Source organism: Rhinoraja longicauda, chromosome 2, assembly GCF_053455715.1.
Source record: "Rhinoraja longicauda isolate Sanriku21f chromosome 2, sRhiLon1.1, whole genome shotgun sequence".
Classification (NCBI taxonomy): Eukaryota; Metazoa; Chordata; class Chondrichthyes; order Rajiformes; family Arhynchobatidae; genus Rhinoraja; species Rhinoraja longicauda.
The window spans coordinates 106,172,875-106,194,375 of NC_135954.1; the positions used below are offsets into that span (position 1 = coordinate 106,172,875).

General features: G+C 43.6%; 1 protein-coding gene across 7 annotated transcripts in view; it reads left to right on the forward strand.

Moving 5' to 3' along the window:
* Window positions 1-21,501, forward strand: part of pard3aa (par-3 family cell polarity regulator alpha, a) — a 946,605-nt gene that overhangs the window by 664,282 nt on the left and 260,822 nt on the right. The gene's annotated exons all lie outside the window — the stretch shown is intronic.

Here is a 21,501-nt window from a genome sequence, read left to right on the forward strand (position 1 = left end):
AAGATCCCCCCTCATCCTTCTAAATTCCAGTGTATACAAGCCTAATTTTCCCTGATATGTGGCAAAATAGAGCATTGAAGGCTACTATGCTTTCAATCCTTCTGCAGCCTATCTGCCTAATGTCTGGAGATAAGGAATGGGTGACGTTCCGGGTCGAGACCCTCCTTCAGTCCCGAAACGTCCCCCATTCTTTCTCCCCAGAGATGCGGCCTGACCCGCTCAGTTGCTCCAGCTTTTTGTGGCTATCTTCGGTTTAAACCAGCATCTGCAGTTCCTTCCTGCGCACAACGTTTAATCTTTCTCTCTTATTCAGCTGTGATTTCTTTCACTTTGGTGCCAGCAATCATATGTTGTTATATCTGAATGTGATCGTAGAGTTATTGAGTCGCACAGCATGGAAACAGGTGCTTTAGCCCAACTCACTCATGTCGATCGAACTAAACCCCATTGCCCCATGGACCGTATCCCTCTAAAACTTTCCTATCCTGTACCTCTCCAAATGTCTTTTAAGTGTTGTTATCGTACCTGCCTCAAATACTTCACCTGACGCTCGTTCCATCTAACCATCACCCTCTGTATGAAAAAGTTACCCCACAGGTTCCTATTAGATCTTTACCCTCTCACCTTAAACCTCAGATGTCTGGTTCTTGATTTCCTTATCTCTGCACATTCACCATATCTATACCCGTCGTTGTTTTATACACCTGTACAAGGTCAACCTTCAGCTTTTTGCACTCCAAGGTCTAAGCTGACCAACCTCTCCCGATAGCTCAGGCCCTCGAGTTCCAGGAAGATCCTTGTATATCTTCTCTGCAATCTTTCCAGCTTAATGGCATCTTTCCCACAGCAGAACACATATGTAACCGAAACATGCACTGAAAGAGGTCCCAGCACAGATGATATTTGGCCAGTGGTAGAGGTAGCTTATCACCTCTATATTTATTGCCGACGATTTCTAGTTTGGATTTCATGGAGCTCTATTTTTGCTTCTTACATATCTAGTTTGGATGGTGAGAAATGATACCACATTGCCAGCATTAATAACATTCGTGTGTAGGAAAGAACTGCAGATGCTGGTTTAAATCGAAGGTAGACTCAAAATGCGGGAGTAACTCAGCGGGACAGGCAGCATCTCTGGAGTGAAGGAATGGGTGACGTTCAGGGTCTGAAGAAGGGTCTCGACCCGAAAGTCACCCATTCCTTATCTCCAGAGATACTGTCTGACCAGCTGAGTTACTCCAGCTTTTCGTGCCTATGATTAGACATTAGGCAGATAGGCTGCAGATGGATTGAAAGCAGAAGGGTCTCGACCCAAAACGTCACCCATTCCTTCTCTCCAGAGATGCTGCCTGTCCCCCGCTGAGTTACTCCAGCATTTTGTGTCTACCTTTAATAACATTTTGGAACATGTACATCTTTTGGAACATTTATTATTTCTCATTGAGAGACAACGTGGAATGAGTTTGCAGTGGTAGAGTTCTTGTTACTTGCTGTGGAGAGACTGGAGAGAAAAGGAAGTAATCTATACACACCCTTCAACATAGCACCAGTTGAGGAGGCATTTCGGAAGATAGACACAAAATGGTGGAGTAATCCAGTGGGACAGTAATTCAGAAGAAAGCTAATGGCATGTTGGCCTTCATAATGAGAGGATTTGAGTATAGGAGTAAAGAGGTTCTTCTGCAGTTGTATCGGGCCCTGTTGAGACCGCATCTGGAGTATTGTGTACAGTTTTGGTCTCCTAATTTGAGGAAGGACATCCTTGTAATTGAGGCAGTGCAGTGTAGGTTCACGAGATTGATCCCTGGGATGGCGGGACTGTCATATGGGGAAAGACTGAAAAGACTAGGCTTGTATTCACTGGAGTTTGGAAGGATGAGAGGGGATCTTATAGAGACATATAACCATATAACCATATAACAATATAACAACTACAGCACGGAAACAGGCCCGTCCGGCCCTACCAGTCTTCGCCGACCACTCTCTCTGACCTAGTCTCATCTACCTGCTCTCAGACCATAACCCTCCAATCCCCTCTTATCCATATACCTATCCAATTTACTCTTAAATAATAAAATCGAGCCTGCCTCCACCACTTCCACCGGAAGCTCATTCCACACAGCCACCACCCTCTGAGTAAAGAAGTTACCCCTCATGTTACCCCTAAACTTTTGTCCCTCAATTCTGAAGCTATGTCCCCATGTTGGAATCTTCCCCACTCTCAAAGGGAATAGCCTACCCACGTCAACTCTGTCCGTCCCTCTTAAAATTTTAAAAACCTCTATCAAGTCCCCCCTCAACCTTCTACGCTCCAAAGAATAAAGACCCAATCTGTTCAACCTCTCTCCGTAGCTTACGTGCTGAAACCCAGGCAACATTCTAGTAAATCTCCTCTGTACCCTCTCCATTTTGTCGACATCCTTCCTATAATTTGGCAACCAGAACTGCACACCATACTCCAGATTCGGCCTCACCAATGCCCTGTACAATTTTAACATTACATCCCAACTTCTATATTCGATGCTCTGATTTATAAAGGCAAGCATACCAAACGCCTTCTTCACCACCCTATCCAGATGAGATTTCACCTTCAGGGAACAATGCACAGTTATTCCCAGATCCCTCTGTTCCACTGCATTCCTCAATTCCCTACCATTTACCCTGTACGTCCTATTTTGATTTGTCCTACCAAAATGCAGCACCTCACACTTATAAAATTATAAAAGGACTGGACAAGCTAAATGCAGGAAAAATGTTCCCAATGTTGGGGGAGTCTAGAACCAGGGGACCGCAGTCTTAGAATAAAGGGGAGGCCATTTAAAACTGAGGTGAGAAGGAACGTTTTCACCCAGAGAGTTGTGAATTTGTGGAATTCTCTGCCACAGAGGGCAGTGGAGGCCAAAACACTGAATGAATTTAAGAGAGAGTTAGATAGAGCTCTAGGGGCAAGTGGAACCGAGGGATATGGGGCGAAGACAGGCACGGGTTACTGATTGTGGATGATCAGCCATGATCACAATGAATGGCGGTGCTGGCTTGAAGGGCCGAACAACTCCTTCTGCACCTATTTTCTATGTTTCTATGTTTCTAGAAGAGACATTTCATATCTGCACCCACATTTAAAAAATGCTTGATTAACCTTTGTTGAATTTTGGGGTTTTTTTCCCCACTTCTCAGGATTGCTGGTTTTGCTTTGGCAATGTTATATACCTTTTTATTATTTGTAAATGTTTTCAGCTTCTGTCGTTGGCCACAGCTGGATTTCTTTTCCGGTCAGTGTGTTTCTTTTGTCATGCAAACTGTGCATTAATCCTTTAAATGTTAGCCATCGCGAGATTGCTGTCATACTATTAATACCGTTTTTCCCAGTCTGCCGTGGCCAACTCATATCTCTGGCTTGCTTTTTCAAAGACCCTACTTTTGGACTTGCACTAGGAAGGTAAACAGGAAACTCCTACATTTATTTATAAACATAAAAGGAACGAGGATAACAAAAGAAAGAGCATGTCCTATTGGAGAGCAAGTGGAAATCAAGAGTCGAGGCAGAAGGTCTAAGTACAGCTCCAAATGAATTCTTGGTGTTCATCTTCTCCATGCCGACCTTTCGGCCCATCGTGTCCATGCCGGCCTTTTTGCCCATCTACGCTAGTCTCAATTGCTGCGTTGGCAATGTGTCTTTCTAAGTCTTGCCTATTCCAGTTTAAAAGCTTCAATAGACAATGGACACTAGACATTAGGCAGGAAATGGCTTTGGGTAGACTGATGGGACTGAAGGCTGATAAATCCCCAGGGCCTGATGGTCTGCATCCCAGGGTACTTAAGGAGGTGGCTCTAGAAATAGTGGAAGCATTGGAGATCATTTTTCAATGTTCTATAGATTCAGGATCAGTTCCTGTGGATTGGAGGATGGCAAATGTTATCCCACTTTTTAAGAAAGGAGGGAGAGAGAAAACGGGTAATTATACACCAGTTAGTCTGACATCAGTGGTGGGGAAGATGCTGGAGCCAATTATAAAAGACGAAATTGCTGAGCATTTGGATAGCAGTAACGGGATCATTCCGAGTCAGCATGGATTTACGAAGGGGAAATCATGCTTGACAAATCTACTGGAATTTTTTGAGGATGTAATTAGGAAAATTGACAGGGGAGAGTCGGTGGATGTGGTGTACCTCGACTTTCAGAAAGCCTTCGACAAGGTCCCACATAGGAGATTAGTGGGCAAAATTAGAGCACATGGTATTGGGGGTAGGGTACTGACATGGATAGAAAATTGGTTGACAGACAGAAAGCAAAGAGTGGGGATAAATGGGTCCCTTTCGGAATGGCAGGCAGTGACCAGTGGGGTACCGCAAGGTTCGGTGCTGGGACCCCAGCTATTTACGATATACATTAATGACTTAGATGAAGGGATTAAAAGTACCATTAGCAAATTTGCAGATGATACTAAGCTGGGGGTAGTGTGAATTGTGAGGAAGATGCAATAAGGCTGCAGGGTGACTTGGACAGGTTGAGTGAGTGGGCGGATACATGGCAGATGCAGTTTAATGTAGATAAGTGTGAGGTTATTCACTTTGGAAGTAAGAATAGAAAGGCAGATTATTATCTGAATGGTGTCAAGTTAGGAAGAGGGGATGTTCAACGAGATCTGGGTGTCCTAGTGCATCAGTCACTGAAAGGAAGCATGCAGGTACAACAGGCAGTGAAGAAAGCCAATGGAATGTTGGCCTTCATAAGAGGAGTTGAGTATAGGAGCAAAGAGGTCCTTCTACAGTTGTACCGGGCCCTGGTGAGACCGCACCTGGAGTACTGTGTGCAGTTTTGGTCTCCAAATTTGAGGAAGGATATTCTTGCTATTGAGGGCGTGCAGCGTAGGTTCACTAGGTTAATTCCCGGAATGGCGGGACTGTCGTATGTTGAAAGGCTGGAGCAATTAGGCTTGTATACACTGGAATTTAGAAGGATGAGGGGGGATCTTATTGAAACATATAAGATAATTAGGGGATTGGACACATTAGAGGCAGGAAACATGTTCCCAATGTTGGGGGAGTCCAGAACAAGGGGCCACAGTTTAAGAATAAGGGGTAGGCCATTTAGAACGGAGATGAGGAAGAACTTTTTCAGTCAGAGAGTGGTGAAGGTGTGGAATTCTCTGCCTCAGAAGGCAGTGGAGGCCAGTTCGTTGGATGCTTTCAAGAGAGAGCTGGATAGAGCTCTTAAGGATAGCGGAGTGAGGGGGTATGGGGAGAAGGCAGGAACGGGGTACTGATTGAGAGTGATCAGCCATGATCACATTGAATGGCGGTGCTGGCTCGAAGGGCTGAATGGCCTACTCCTGCACCTATTGTCTATTGTCTATTGTCTAATAGGTGCAGGAGGAGGCCATTCGGCCCTTCGAGCCAGCACCGCCATTCAATGTGATCATGGCTGATAATTCTCAATCAGTACCCCGTTCCTGCCTTCTCCCCATACCCCCTGACTCCGCTATCCTTAAGAGCTCTATCTAGCTCTCTCTTGAATGCATTCAGAGAATTGGCCTCCACTGCCTTCTGAGGCAGAGAATTCCACAGATTCACAACTCTCTGACTGAAAATGTTTTTCCTCATCTCAGTTCTAAATGGCCTACCCCTTATTCTTAAACTGTGGCCCCTTGTTCTGGACTCCCCCAACATTGGGAACATGTTTCCTGCCTCTAACGTGTCCAACCCCTTAATAATCTTATACGTTTCGATAAGATCTCCTCTCTTTCTTCTAAATTCCAGTGTATACAAGCCTAGTCGCTCCAGTCTTTCAACATATGACAGTCCCGCCATTCCGGGAATTAACCTAGTAAACATACGCTAATAATTGCATCTGATTCCAGAACCATCCCTGGCAGCATGTTCCACCTTATCAACCAGAGGGGCATTATGCTAACATTGGCACGTAAAGTATTGCAAATGAAAAAAAAAACACCGAGAGAATATGGGATGGTTTGGGCATCATTGAAAGGGAATGCTGTTCTTATATTTGAACAAGTTTTTTTTGGATAAGTTGCTGCATTTAATGTTTTGCAGCAGTTAACAGTTTAGAGATACAAGGAACATCAGATGCTGGATAACCGGGGAAACCCCCCACAAATTGTCGGAGTAACTCAGCGGGTCAGGCAGCATTTCTGGGGGACATGGATAGGCGGCGTTTCGGGTAGAGGTCCTCCTTCAGAATGTTTCAGGCTGGATAGAATCAGGGCAATGAAGACTATAAAAGGAGCTCTTTCGGGTTGGCAGAATGTAATGTGTAGTGTGGCAGAGTGATCAGTGCTGGGGCCTCCAATTTTCACAATTTATAGAAATGATTTGGATGAATAGCAAACATTGTTGCTAAATGTGCTAAAATAAGTAGAAAATTAAATAGTGGGGAGAGGACATAAAACAGCAATATAGGGTTAAATGAGTGAGTCAAGATGTGGAGTCATAGAGTGATAAAGTGTGGAAATAGGCCCTTCGGCCCAACATGCCCACACTGGCCAACGTGTCCCAGATATACTAGTCCCACTTCCCCGCGTTTGGTCCATATCCCTCCAAACCTGTCCTATCCATGTACCTGTCTAACTGTTTCTTAAATGTCGGGATAGTCCCTGCTCAACTATCTCCTCTGGGAAGCTTGTTCCATACACCCACCACCCTTTGTGTGAAAAAGTTACCCCTCAGATTCCTATTAAATCTTTCCCCCTTCACCTTAAACTGATGTCCTCGATTCACCTACTTTGGTACTATGGAAAACAGTATGAAATGTTATAATCCAGAGCTGAATTACTTTGAAGGTAGACACAAAATGGTGGAGTAACTCAGCGGGACAGGCAACATCTCTGGAGAGAAGGAATGGGTGACGTTTCGGGTTGAGACCCTTCTCCAGTGTATTACTTTGTTTAGTTCTGGTCATTGCACCAAGTAAAGGAGATGATGCAGGAAATTTGCAAGCATGTAGACCAGATTTTGAGAATTATAGTTAAACTAATCCCCTTGGCTTTTTGTTTTTGGAATATTGTAGCCCGAATAGAGATTTTATGGAGATGTGCAAAATCATGATAAATTTGGGCAGATTGAGCTTGAAGGAGCTAATTCTCTGGACAGAGATTGCCGATGAGAAAGCTAAGGCTTTCGTTAATTGGTGGAAGAATTAGATGGGAGTTATGGAAATAAAAAATCACAAAAAGAAATGGGAGGATGAGAAATCACTGCCCAAAAAAGTAACAGAGGTGGAAACACTCAAACACATTGAAAGGACTAACAATTGAATTTTTTGAAAAGATAATGGGAAGATTGATGAATGCTTAAAGAAGCTGGGAAAAGGAGCACTTGAACACAATGGGCCAATTGGTCTCATTTGTGGCGTAAATATCAGGGATTTATCATATAATAGCACATAGCTGCCTTTTGAAAATCTTGCCTCCACTATCCTGCTTGTCAGATTTATCCAGACCATAATTGCTTTTTCTGAATAAGGAAATACTTAACCGATAACTACTTGAAATTTATTTTTCACAAATACTCGGTTCCCTTGGGTTTTGTTTTCTTACTTTGAAGTAATAATCTTGTTTTATGCTAAATCTCCAGCCTTGGTGTTTTATGGGCGATGAGATTCTGCTATTAATTGTTTTCTTTCTTGTCTGTACTGCTTGTGATTTTACAATGTCTCCCTCATACTTCTCTGCTGTCTCTGATGTGCGATAGTCATCGAGTGATACAGTGTGGAAACAGGCCCTTCAGCCCAACCAACCTGCCCACACCGGCCAACATATCCCAGCCACACCAGTCCCACCTGCCTGCGTTTGGCCCATATCCCTCCAAACCTGTCCTGTCCGTGTACCTGTCTAACTGTTTCTTAAATGTTGGGATAGTCCCAGCCTCAACTACCTCCTCTGGCAGCTTGTTCCATACACCCACCACCCTTTGTGTGGAAAAGGTTATCCCTCAGATTCCTATTAAATCTTTTTCCCTTCACTTTAAACTTATGTCCTCTTGTTCTCGATTCCCCTACTCTGGGCAAAAGACTCTGTGCATCTACCCGATCTGTTCCTCTCATGATTTTATCAACTTCTCTAAGATCACCCCTCATCCTCCTGCGCTCCAAGGAATAGAGTCCCAGCCTACTCAACCTCTCCCTATAGCTCAGACCCTCTGGTCCTGGCAACATCCTCGTAAACCTATAGCTCAGACCCTCTGGTCCTGGCACCATTGTCATGATGATGGTTTAGACTGGAACCCCATGTATGGTTAAATAAAAAGGCTATTAAGGAGGTATATTGAGCTATATGAAATATTAAAGCAGCCTAAGATAAACCTGGAGTGTTGTTCCAAAGCAAGGCGGAAAAGTAGGGCAAAAGGATTTGAATATAAATGTGAAAAGTAAATTTTTAACAGATAGTTGGAAGATTTCCTTTCAAAGATTGATTCATGTTTGGTCTAATCTGTCAGGGATGTTAACAAATTGTCGTCTTTCCATGCTATTCAAGTTATAAACCTCGACTTTCCGTTGAACTTTTTATATTTTGTTCACTCGGTTATCTGCATTCATTATGCTATGCCTGCCACTACTTGCTAAGCCTCTTTTCTAAGCCTGCCCTTTCATTTTCATGTGTCTGCTCAGAGCAGATTGTTTTTCATTTTGTGCTCTTATTTTATATTTAAATTCGGTTGCCATGTGTCTCATCTAAATCCTTCTCCAAATCTTTTAAGTCATGTCTCCCAGTTCCCCTCTTCAAATTTGTGTTTTCCAACAAAATCTCCATCATTGTTCTGATTTTTTGACTTTCTAGTCATTAATGTGGGATTGGAAACAATGAAGATCCAACTATTTACTCTCACGGGACTCAACTCAATAACTCCCCCTCCTACCAGCCCCCCACCCGACAAATCATTGCATGTCTCTTGAAGAAAGGTCTCGACCCGAAACGTCATCCATTCCTTCTCTCCAGAGATGCTGCCTGTCCCGCTGAGTTACTCCAGCTTTTTGTGTCTATCTTGAATACTTTCTTCTGCTTTCAGTGTGTCGGTCAGTCACACTATTTCACTGTCAATGGACAGCCTGCATTGAAAGTACAAGGTTGAAGTCTAAGGTTCTCCAAATCTGAAATTACCAATCTTTTTTTCTTCCATATTATTAACTTTGGTTTGATTGAACGATTGAAAAAATGTGCTAAAACCATTTGTAAAATCCTGACTGAAATCAGTTTTAAAACCCCCATTTGTTGCATCATTAGTCGTGTCATTCAAGCCTGGTAACTTTGATTTTCCTTTGCACATCGTAATCAGCCTTTTTTATTTTGTTTTTTCTCTCTCACGGGCACAATTTGTGTTTTTTTTAATGTTTAGTTGTAATGGATTAGAGCTGTATGAACACTTTGACTTGGTAGCAATTGTGATGAAAAAATAGAATGGGGAATAGGGATAATCCAGGAAACTATGGACTGTTGAGCCTCACGCCGGTTGTAGGGAAGCTGTTGGAGAGGATTCTTGGCGATTGGATTTACACACATTTAGAATGGAACGGGCTAATTAGGGACCGTCAGCATGGCTTTGCTCAGGGCAGGTCATGTTTGACTAAATTGATTGTTTTATGAGGAGGTGATGAGGGTAGGGCAGTGGATGTTGTTGACATGGACTGTAAGTCATTTGACCGAAGATGGACACAAAAAGCTGGAGTAACATAGAAACATAGAAAATAGGTGCAGGAGTAGGCCATTCGGCCCTTCGAGCCTGCACCGCCATTCAATATGATCATGGCTGATCATCCAACTCAGTATCCTGTACCTGCCTTCTCTCCATACCTCCTGATCCCTTTAGCGACAAGGGCCACATCTAACTCCCTCTTAAATATAGCCAATGAACTGGCCTCAACTACCTTCTGTGGCAGAGAATTCCACAAATTCACCACTCTGTGTGTGAAAAAGAACGTTCTCGTCTCGGTCCTAAAAGACTTCCCCCTTATCCTTAAACTGTGACCCCTTGTTCTGGACTTCCCCAACATCGGGAACAATCTTCCTGCATCTAGCCTGTCCAACCCCTTAAGAATTTTGTACGTTTCTATAAGATCCCCCCTCAACCTTCTAAATTCCAGCGAGTACAAGCCGAGTCTATCCAGTCTTCAGCGGGACAGGCAGCATCTCTGGAGGGAAGGGGTGAATGGGTGACGTTTCAGGTGGAGACCCTACTTCAGACTGGTTAGGGATCAGGGAAATGAGAGATATAGACGACGATGTAGAGAGATAAAGAACAATGAATGAAGGATATGCAAAAAAAGTAACGATGATAAAGGAAACAGGCCATTGTTAGCTGTTTGTTGGGTGAGAACGAGAAGCTGGTGCGACTTGGATGGGGGAGGGATAGAGGGAGAGAGAGGCTACCTGAAGTGAGAGAAATCAATATTCATACCACTGGGCTTTAAGCTGCCCAAGCGAAATATGAGATGCTGTTCCTCCAATTTGCGATTAGTCTCACTCTGACAATGGAGGAAACCTAGGTCAGAAAGGTCAGTGTGGGAATGGGAAGGAGAATTAAAGTGTTTAGCAACTGGGAGATCAAGTAGGTCCAGGAGGTCATTTAACTTCATGGTAGGTCGAGCCAGAAGATTAAGATTCATGGAATCCATGTTGATTTGATAGTTTGGATTCAGAACTGATTTACCGACATTTATTTAAAACTGAGATGAGAAGAAACTTTATTTAAAACTGAGATGAGAAGAAACTTTATCACCCAGAGAGTTGTAAATTTGTGGAATTCTCTGCCACAGAGGGCAGTGGAAGCCAAAACACTGGATGGATTTAAGAGAGAGTTAGATGGAGCTCTGGGGGCTAGTGGAATCAAGGGATATTGGGAGAAGGCAGGCACGGGTTATTGATTGTGGACGATCAGCCATGATCACAATGAATGGCGGTGCTGGCTCGAAGGGCCGAATGGCCTCCTCCTGCACCTATTTTCTATGTTTCTATGAGACAGAGTAGCTTGGATGTATGTCAATCAGAATGGAGTTCTGTGACTTGCAGCGATCAGAGCTGCACCTCCTGCCAATGGGGGCAACGAGAAGAGACCATGGGCTGAATTGTGGAGATCCTTGATGATCGATGCCACCTTGTACACGCTTTTGATGGTGGGGAGGGGTGGGACTGTGATTTAGCGGTCTGGGTCCAAGTCTTTCTGCAGCCTCTTGCATTCATGTGTGTTGGAATTACGGTCACATGATGCAACCAGTCATAGAGTGATACAGTGCGGAAACAGGCCCTTCGGCCCAACTTGCCCACACCGGCCAACATGTCCCAGCAACAGTCCCACCTGCCTGTGTTTCGTCCATATCCCTCCAAACTTGTCCTATCCGTGTACCTGTCTAACTGTTTCTTCAATGTTGGGATAGTCCCAGTCTCAACTACCTCCTCTGGCAGCTTGTTCCATGCACCCACTACCCTTGTGTGAAAATATCACCCCAGATTCCTATTAAATCGTTTCCCCTTCACCTTGAACCTATGTCCCCTGGTCCTCGATTCCCCTACTCTGGGCAAGAGATTCTGAGCATCTACCTGATTTATTCCTCTCGTGATTTTATAAGCTCATCCTCCTGCGCTCCAAGGAATAGAGACCCAGCCTACTCAACCTCTCCCTCTTGCTCAGACCCTCTAATCCTGGCAACATCCTTGTAAATCTTCTCTGAACCCTTTCAAGCTTAACTATATATTTCCGATAACATGGTGCCCAGAACTGAGCACAGTAAGGACATTTTCTGTAGTAACAAACTGGATCTCTTAAGTTCTCAGAAAGTAGTGGCACCTAAGCAATGTCTTTGTGATTACATATATGTGCTGAGCCCAAAACAGGTCATTCGGGATGTTACCGCCATGAAATTGAAGCTGCTCGCTCTCTCCACTGCCAACCCACCAACATATAAGATTATTAAGGGGTTGGACACGTTAGAGGCAGGAGACATGTTCCCAATGTTGGGGGAGTCCAGAACAAGGGGCCACAGTTTAAGAATAAGGGGTAGGCCATTTAGAACTGAGATGAGGAAAAACTTTTTCAGTCAGAGAGTTGTGAATCTGTGGAATTCTCTGCCTCAGAGGGCAGTGGAGGCCAATTCTCTGAATACATTCAAGAGAGAGCTAGATAGAGCTCTTAAGGATAGCGGAGTCAGGGGGTATGGGGAGAAGGCAGGAACGGGGTACTGATTGAGAATGATCAGCCATGATCACATTGAATGGTGGTACTGGCTCGAAGGGCCGAATGGCCTCCTCCTGCACCTATTGTCTATTGTCTATTGAAAACTGACATGTGGTGCCCCAACTTCCCCATTCTGAAGTCCGTGATCAATCCCTTGGTTTTGTTGACATTGAGCGAGAGAGGTGGTCGTTGTCACACCATTCAACCAGGTACTTGTTCCACATCGCTCCTGTACGCTGACCCCCATCACCACCCGTGATTCGGCCAACAGCAGTGGTTCAGTCGGTGAACTTAAAGTCAATCAAGTCAAGTCAATTTTATTTGTGTAGCTCATTTTAAAACAACCCACGTTGACCAAAGTGCTGTACATCAGTTCAGGTACTAAGAACGAACATACAATGGCACACAAACATAACAGCACATACATAAACAGTTCACAGCGCCCCCTCAGAGGGCCTCAAACGCTAGGGAGTAGAAATAGGTTTTGAGCCTGGACTTAAAGGAGTCGATGGAGGGGGCAGTTCTGATGGGGAGAGGGATGCTGTTCCACAGTCTAGGAGCTGCAACCGCAAAAGCGCGGTCACCCCTGAGCTTAAGCCTAGACCGCGGGATAGTCAGTAGCCCCAAGTCGGCCGACCTGAGGGACCTGGAGATAGAGTGGTGGCAGCATTGGAGCTATGCTCAGCCGTACACTGATGGATGTAAAAAAAGTGGAGCAGGGGGGCTAAGCACACGGCTTTGGGATGCACCTGTGCTGATGACCAGTGAGGAGATGTTGCCTATCCATGTGTAGGAAGCAGCTGCAGATACTGGTTTACACCGATGACAGACACAAAATGCTGGAGTAACTCGGCGGGACAGGCGGCATCTCTGGGTGGAAGGAATGGGTCATACTGATTGAGGACTGCTGATGAGGAAGTTAAGGATCCAGTTGCAAAGGCAGGTACAGAGACCCTTGTTCCTTGAGCTTTGAGATGAGTTTGGAGGCAATGACTGTGTTGAATGCCGAGCTGTAGCCGATAGACCGCAGCCTGACGTATGTGTTCCTCTTATCAAGATGGCCCAGTGCAGAGTGGAGAGTCGGTGAGATAGCATTTGGTCTTGACCTGTTGTCATATCATATCATATCATATATATACAGCCGGAAACAGGCCCTTCGGCCCACCAAGTCCGTGCCGCCCAGCGATCCCCGCACATTAACACTATCCTACACCCACTAGGGACAATTTTTTACATTTACCCAGCCAATTAACCTACATACCTGTACGTCTTTGGAGTGTGGGAGGAAACCGAAGATCTCGGAGAAAACCCACGCAGGTCACGGGGAGAACGTACAAACTCCTTACAGTGCAGCCCCCTTAGTCAGGATCGAACCTGAGTCTCCGGCGCTGCATTCGCTGTAAAGCAGCAACTCTACCGCTGCGCTACCGTGCCGCTGTTGTGGCGATAGACAAATTGTTGAGGATCCAGGCTCATTTCTGAGGCAGGAGTTGATTCGTGCCATAACCAACCTCTTGGAAGTGCTTCATTATGGGGGATGTAAGTGGCACCAGACACTAGACATTGAGACAGGTGAACATGCTCTACTTGGGCACCAGTACGAAAGATGCCCTTTTGAAGTAGGTGGGAACCTCAGACCCCAGAAGTGAGAGATTGAATACTCCAGCCAGTTGGTCTGCTCTTTTAAGTCATATCTTCCTGTTCCTTTCTCCATATTAGTGATTTTCAACAAAATTTCCATAATTGTTGTTGTTTTCTTATTTCCTGGCCAGATATGCCATCTAGTCTGGACATTTTGCGTGGATTCACGTTCATGAAGGATGTTCGGACACAGGCCCCGAGACTGAGATGAAATGGTCATTAGAAGTTGTAGAGCTCTTGTAGGTGTGACCTTGTTCTCCCTCTCAAAACCTGCATAAAAGGCACTGAACTAATCTAGAAGCGCTACGTCATTAACACTTACGCTGCCCGGTTTTGCCTTGTAGGAAGTTGGAGTGTATAGGGCTTGCCACAGCTGGACGGATGTCTGTCTATCACTCCAGGCTTGTCCTGAATTATCTGTGTCCTTGTGAGGGCCTTGAGCAGGTCAATAGACAATAGGTGCAGGTGTAGGTCATAGGGCCCTTCGAGCCAGCACCGCCATTCAATGTGATCATGGCTGATCAGGTGTGGTCTCACTAGGGCCCTGTACAACTGCAGAAGGACCTTTTTGCTCCTAAACTCAACTCCTCTCGTCATAAAGGCCAACATGACATTAGCTTTCTTTACTCCCTGCTGTACCTATGTGGGGGAAGAGAGGGGTTATTAATGTCAAGATTCCGCCTGGAATGCACTGACATGGATTTAGGGAGAACCAAGTGCTTTTCAATAGGCACATGAAAATGCAGGGAATAGAGGCGTGTGGATCTAGTGTAGGCAGAAGGGATTGGTTTAATTTGGCATCATGGCCAGCACAGATGTTGTGTTCTGAAAGGTCTATGTACCATACTATACTATTTTCTATAAGAGAGAGCTAGATAGAGCTCTTAAGGATAGCGGAGTCAGGGGGTATGGGGAAAAGGCAGGAACGGAGTACTGATTGAGAATGATCAGCCATGATCACATTGAATGGCGGTGCTAGCTCGAAGGGCCAAATGGCCTCCTCCTGCACCTATTGTCTATTGTCTATAAAGTTGTTTTTATGTTCAGAGTAAGCCAATCGATGTCCCTCTATGTTACTCCAGCATTTTGTGTTTGTCTTCGATATAAACCAGCATCTTCCTATGTTGTGATCTTTGGGGCTGATATTGTAGGCATTACCGATGATGAAAGTTATTGCTGTAGTTAGTGAGCACTAAATAATAGAGGAAGAGTAATGATTGAAGTGAAGTTCAGTAAATATTTCAACGGCAATGCGCCGACAGAATTTTATAAAAGACACACATTGACTTGTTTTCAAAGCAATTGTAGCCATTCTGATACTTCAATACGTTTCAGTGTCACATGCACAATTTCAAAGGTGACATAGATTTAATTCTACATCTGATTAATTGGAACAAAAATCTTGCATTTTATTATTTGGTTATTAAACCACTAAAAATCACACATACATGACAAAATGTATAGCTGTTACTAAATTCTTAGTGAGATGCAGCATTCGAGATAGGCTTTCCAGCACACTGAGTCCGCACTAACGATTAACCACTTATTTACGCTAATCTATATTAATTTCATTCTCTCTACATTCTCATAAGGTCATAAATGATAGGAGCAGAATTAGGCCATTCGGTCTATCAAGCCTACTCCAACATTCAATCATGGCTGATCGATCTCTCCCTCCTGACCCCATTCTCCTGCCTTCTCCCCATAACCCCTGACACCTGTACTAATCAAGAAATCAACTCTCTATCTTCTATCAACTCTCCTCAGATTGTACTACTCACCTGTACGCTAAGGGCCATTTACAGCGGCCACTTAACCGAGCAAGCCATGTGATTTTAGGATGTGGGAGGAAACTGGAAACCCCCATGATCAGAGGAAAAGGGTGCAAAGTCCACAGGACCCTGGGTCAGGAGTGAACCTGGTGCTATAATGCAGCTACTCTGCTAGCTGCACCACTGTGCCAACCAAAGATAATCGAGCAGAGCAAGATAGACCACTCGACCCTAAAAACCGTAGTACGTCATGGCGCCATTTTAGTAGGCAGAAACTTGCAGAAACATTTTTAAAGAAAAATAACAAAAATCTGTGAATTAATAGATGAGATATATTCTGCATTTTTATGGTATCATCACACATACTGTTCCCCCAAAACACTGATTACACTGCGAGAGGCATAGCGGACGGCGGGTTTTGCCTACTAAAATGGCGGACGTCACGCTCCTTTGCGTACTACACTTCAGTATAGGCGATTTCAGCGGAGTGGTCCATCTTGTTCCTCTAGTATCTTTGGCCAGAACTGCTTTGCAACTTGAAGCAAGCATAGGAATCTTGAAGTTTGTTTGTTAATAAAGCAACTTTCATTGAGTAGCGCAAGAGCCTCTGTATCGGGTTTAAAGGATTGTCCTTTGCGAAGAAAATCCCATGATCCTAATGCACCAATAAAAGAAAGATTACACACCGATTTATTCACAAAATGCTGGAGTAACTCAGCAGGTCAGGCAGCATCTCGGGAGAGAAGGAATGGGTGACGTTTCGGTACATCCTGGTAGCTGAGGGTACAGGTTGTGAACTAATATTTTATAAGTTCTCCCCTCATTTCTTCAAAGAGTTGAACTTGAATGGCCAGAGGTTAAAAGCCATGCCCTTAACTACTGTCTTTCAAGATAAATATTTCATTTCAGTTTTAGTTAACGAAAAGGGGTGAAGCAGGCGTATTTCCCCTTTGACCAGGGGCTTTGTGCAACAGTGAATCCACTGTGATTTAATAAGGCCTTATATTCTGCCGGAGTGCTACCGGAGCTCCACTCTGGCACCTCTGTAAAAAAAAGCCAAAATAAACAGCGGGGAATTTTAATCAGCCGGGAATTTAACAGTGGCTGCTCCAGCACCTAAAGAATTACCACTGCAACACTGCTTATATTTGGCCTTTGTTTAACAAGTTCAATAGACAAGTTATGAGAGTAGAATTAGGCCATCGAGTCTACTCTGTCATCTACTCTCGAGTCTACTCGAGTCTACTCAAGTCTACTCGAGCCTGCTCATTGTTTAATGTCCTTGTTCTTGAGTAGTAGTCAGAGGTTATGGGGCGAAGGCAGGAGAATGGGGTTAGGAGGGAGAGACAGACCAGCCATGATCGACTGGCGGATTAGACTTGATGGGCCGAATGGCCTAATTTTACTATTCCTCATAACCTTTAATAAGTGTATATTTTCTAATAGTTTGAATAAAAAGTAGGTTTGCAAACCAAAACATTTTCGTAAAATTAATCAGAAAACCATACTCTGATTTGAATTTTTTTTTTCCCCTAGGACTATTTTTCAGCCCCTTAAATTGCCACTATTTTGAAATAACTCCAGTCAGACTTTGTTTATTATCTTAGCGATTTAATTCTGTTTTACTCACATTTTAACCAAATGCTGAAGAGCAAACTCACTGGCACTTGAACATGCTTCATTTAATACCTTGCTAAAACAAATCCAGGTGTCATGACCACATTTTAGATTCGCTGTTAGATTGCTGCTTGTTTTTTCTGTGGTAATTTTTTTTTTGTGGCATAAAGTGAGGGTAAATGGAGCAGTAAATGATTAGTGCAGGTTATGGTTAAGATATAGTCTGCTCCTGTGCAAGTTAAGTAAATATGGGTAGATAAATATTGTTTTTTAAAGCTGCTTGTGTTTAGATCTGCCTACAAACATAGAAGGAATTGTTTGCCTGGATTGCTGTTTTCTCAAATTCTCAACTAGTTGTGGAATTTCCCCACATCTGCTCTGCACCTGAATATAGAAGCCCAGCAACGATGTCAGTCGCAGGCGACTTCTGTAGATTAGTTTGTTCACATTTTTCCAATGATTTGTTGACATCATCCAAAAAGAAACAGCCTGCAAATTGACATGCTGCAAATTGACATGTTGTTAAAACAAGAAACCAGAGTGAACAGCATTTTTAACTGCCGCCAATGGCACTGTGTGATGGGAGATACGGATTAGGGAGCTGATAATACATTAGTTGAGAACTTGACATATGAGTTGAATCTTCAAGACTCCTGCTTGACAAGGAATTGAAGAAGCCAGGGAGATTCAGATTTTTTGTGGGTTTTCCTTTCTATAATAAGATTTTCTCTGTTAAATCAGAAACAAAAGCACATGACGTGCCTTTTAAATTCAGACTTTAAGGCCTCATTGAAATCTCAGTCTTTGAGTTTACCAAGCGTATATTTTTGACTGGCCAGGAAGGCAGGATTTCCTCTCGAACCCTGAGCCAGCTTCCTCGATTGAAGTCTGCTTTTGTTATTGATAGAAATACACTTATTAAGGATCTTGGGTCAGGTCTGTGCTTTGTGCACTTGGCCACAAGGAGGTAAATCGACACATGGCTAAGTCTGCAGCCTTGCTGATACGGGTGGAACTGGCTTCTCTTTACGGTGGGAGGATGGAAATAACTTAAATAACCTTAAGTTGATTGCTGAGGTTGCTGCCAATGGCTCTTGACTGAGATTAATTAACTTCCCTAATGTAATTAAATTTAGTCATTCTAATTACTGCTTATACTGCAAATATGTATTAAAAAGATTACCTTTTCCATAAGGGAACATTTTACCCCTTGCTTAGATTGGATTGAAACACAGATTCTTTTAGTCCACTTGTCCTTATCTTCTTAATCCTCTGCTTAAGTGGGGGGAAATGGCATAAATTTGTTACATTAAGTTGAGAAGTTTTAGAGTTTGAAAAGTATTAAATGGATATGATTTCCTGTAGAGGCTATGCCTCTTTAATGTGGAGTTCATAAGTTCCAGGAGCAGAATAAGGCCATTCGGCCCATCAAGTCTACTCCACCATTCTATCATGGCTGATCTATCTGCCCCTCTCAACCCCATTTTCCTGCCTTCTCCCACCCTTACTTATCAAGAAAAGGTTGAAACGTGCAGAATGTGTGTGGAAGATCTGCCATGGGCCCTTTATTTCTGAAGGTCTATCTCTAGGTGAGAATGGCATAAAGTTAGACTCAAGGTAAAGGAAAATTCTATTATTACAAAAATGGAAATGGGGCAGTTTTTTAAATATAACAAGAGGTCAGAAGAATGAACAAGGATAACAAGAAGATCACCAGAATCATTGACCTTTTGGCTGAATGTGCCTCTTTGCAACTGCTGGATAACTCTGTCAGAGACCCATTCTTTCTGAAAGCACCACCATATTTATATTCTCATAATGTGAGGCAAGAGGAATGGATTAATAAAATGTAAATACGTTAGAAGTTTATTCCCTCCTTGGCCCCTCACACGCGCATGAGTAGATTAATTTCTAAATGGGGAGAGAATCCAGAAATCAGAGGTGCAAAGGGACTTGGGAGTACTGGTGCAGGGCTCCCAAAAAGTTAATTTGCAAGTCGAATCGGTAGTAAGGAGGGCAAGTTTAATGCTAGCCTTTATATCAAGAGGACTGGAATACTAAAACAGAGATGTAATGCTGAGAATCTGCAAGGGGCTGGTCAGGCTGCATTTGGAGTACTGCGAGCAAACTTGGGCCCCATATCTGAGGAAGGATGTGCTGGCTCTGGAGAGGGTCCAGAGAAGGTTTACACGAATGATTCCAGGAACGAGTGGGTTAGCATAGGATGAGCGTTTGACAGCACTGGGCCTGTACTCGCTGGAGTTTAGAAGGTTGAGGGGAGACTTCATTGAAACTTACAGAATAATGAAAGGCATAGAGTGGATGTGGAAAGGATGTTTCCACTGGTGGGAGAGTCTAGGACTAGACGTCATAGTCTCAGAATTAAAGGGCACTCTTTTAGAAAGGAGGTGAGGAGGAATTTCTTCGGTCCGAGGGCAGTGAATATGTGGAACTCATTGCCACAGAGGGCTGTGGTGGCCGTCAGTGGATATTATTAAGGCAGAGATAGATAAATTCTCGATTAGATCGGGTGTCAAGGGTTATGGGGAGAAGGCAGGAAAGTGGGATTAGGAGGCAGAGATCAGCCATGATTGAATGGCGGAGTGGACTCGATGGGCCGAATGGCCTAATTCTACTCCTATAACCTGCGAACTTGTGAACGTGCACACAAGCTCCCCATAGTAAAGAGGAGTATCTCTGCTTTCCCAATGCACCCTGTGGAAATGACCATGTTAACGTTTCAGGCCACTGAATGGCAAAGTTATTGAAACATTATGTGGGAGCTGAAAGCATTATTAACTGAATATTGTCTTGCCTGGAGCAAAGGATATCTATCCACATTGTAGAACTAGTCTATTATCATAAAACCATGTCAGACATACTTTATATTATTCAAGATGACTTTTCAACTTCTCCCTGTACAGTCGGTTAGCCGTACATTTTAGGGTCCCTTTCCTCTCTCCCCTTCTGCCACACGAAATACAACACAAAATGCATCCTTCTGATAAAAATAGCACATGTAGAAAATAATTCTATATGTAAAATAACAGGTTTCATTGTCATGTGCGAACATACAAAAAGTGGACGAAAACTGTTTTCATATCGACGGTCTTCCAGTAATAGATTAGACGTAACTAAAATCCTTGAGTGCAGGCTTATAAATTTTGCTTGGTGTCTACATTGGGATTTTTTTTAAAGGCACTGGACAAGTATAGAAAGTTATAAAACTGCAGACTGAGTTGTAATCTCATACCCTGTTAATCTTTGTTCCCAGCGAGACTATTTGAGATATTCTGGCATTCCACATGTGCTGCTGAAATAGTACAGATGTGTTTTGAGTCTATAACTTTGTTGATCAACCTTCTTTTTGGGGGGGATCCAGAATGTAGTTTTCTGTTATACGATAGGGAGGTCTTTACCAGCGACCACCCAACTACAACATGATCAAGCTTACTTATATTATCCACCATTGGTTTTCCTCTATGCTGGGAGCATAAATTCATAATCCAAATGACTGTCCCGGTAGAATACTGTGACAAGTATAAACATGCACTTTCACTTATAGTTCATGGTCCTGGGAAACTCTAGTCACTGAGTTCCAAATAATGTTTGGCTGGGCTTTGAGAAAACTGGTGCCATTTAACTGGTGCCAGACCTCTGTAGAGGAACAATTAATAGTTCAGTTATGCGGTGGGCAGGTATAAAATATATCCGTAACCAAAAACCGGGGTGGGGGGCAATGTCAAAGGTTCGCGTTTGCGAGGTTTTCTGTCTTGTGAGCAATAAACACCAGACTAACGTTTTGAAGAAATCTCAGCAAGGACTCCGGTCCCAGCTTTGTGTGTTTGTGTGAGACGTGATGGCGCAGCATTGCAGAACTGTCACATTCAATGATAACGAGCCCCCCATCACTCTTAATATAATAATAATAATAATAATAATAATAATAAATTTTATTTGTCATGTGTAGGTTGGCACAGGGTCAACGGTACAATGAAATGTATTTGACAAAACCATGGGTCACCTCAGCAGTAATATTCCAAGGATTGTACAGGGCATTGGTGAGACCACACCTGGAGTATTGCGTACAGTTTTGGTCTCCTAATCTGAGGAAAGACATTCTTGCCATAGAGGGAGTACAGAGAAGGTTCACCAGATTGATCCCTGGGATGGCAGGACTTTCATATGACGAAAGACTGGATAGACTTGGCTTGTACTCGCTGGAATTTAGAAGATTGAGGGGGGATCTTATAGAAACTTACAAAATTCTTAAGGGGATGGACAGGCT